The sequence below is a fragment of the Penaeus monodon genome, chromosome 21, assembly GCF_015228065.2.
Source record: "Penaeus monodon isolate SGIC_2016 chromosome 21, NSTDA_Pmon_1, whole genome shotgun sequence".
NCBI lineage: Eukaryota > Metazoa > Arthropoda > Malacostraca > Decapoda > Penaeidae > Penaeus > Penaeus monodon.
The window spans coordinates 4481446-4481754 of NC_051406.1; positions in this window are offsets into that span (position 1 = coordinate 4481446).

The following is a 309-nucleotide window of genomic DNA, read 5'->3' on the forward strand; positions in this document are numbered from 1 at the left end:
TCTCGCCGCGGTGTATGGGGGTTGGCAAGGTATAAGGAGCCCATAGCAGGCGGTTTGGGGCACGAGGGTCGGGCAAGCGGGCAGTGTGTGGGTAGACGCCGTGGAGGGAGGTGTGGTGACGACCTACCTGCTACCCTGGATCAGGCAGACGACCCTTGCTTCCTGACCACACGCACTCGCTCACTCGCTTGTTTTTCGTTTTTTTTTTAATCGACGGACGTCTTTGCTACGGCGGCGGTGTGCGGACGCGTGGGACTTGTGTGTTTGTTCTTGATATTTTGTTTTGATTCGTTTCCTCTAAGGGAGTGA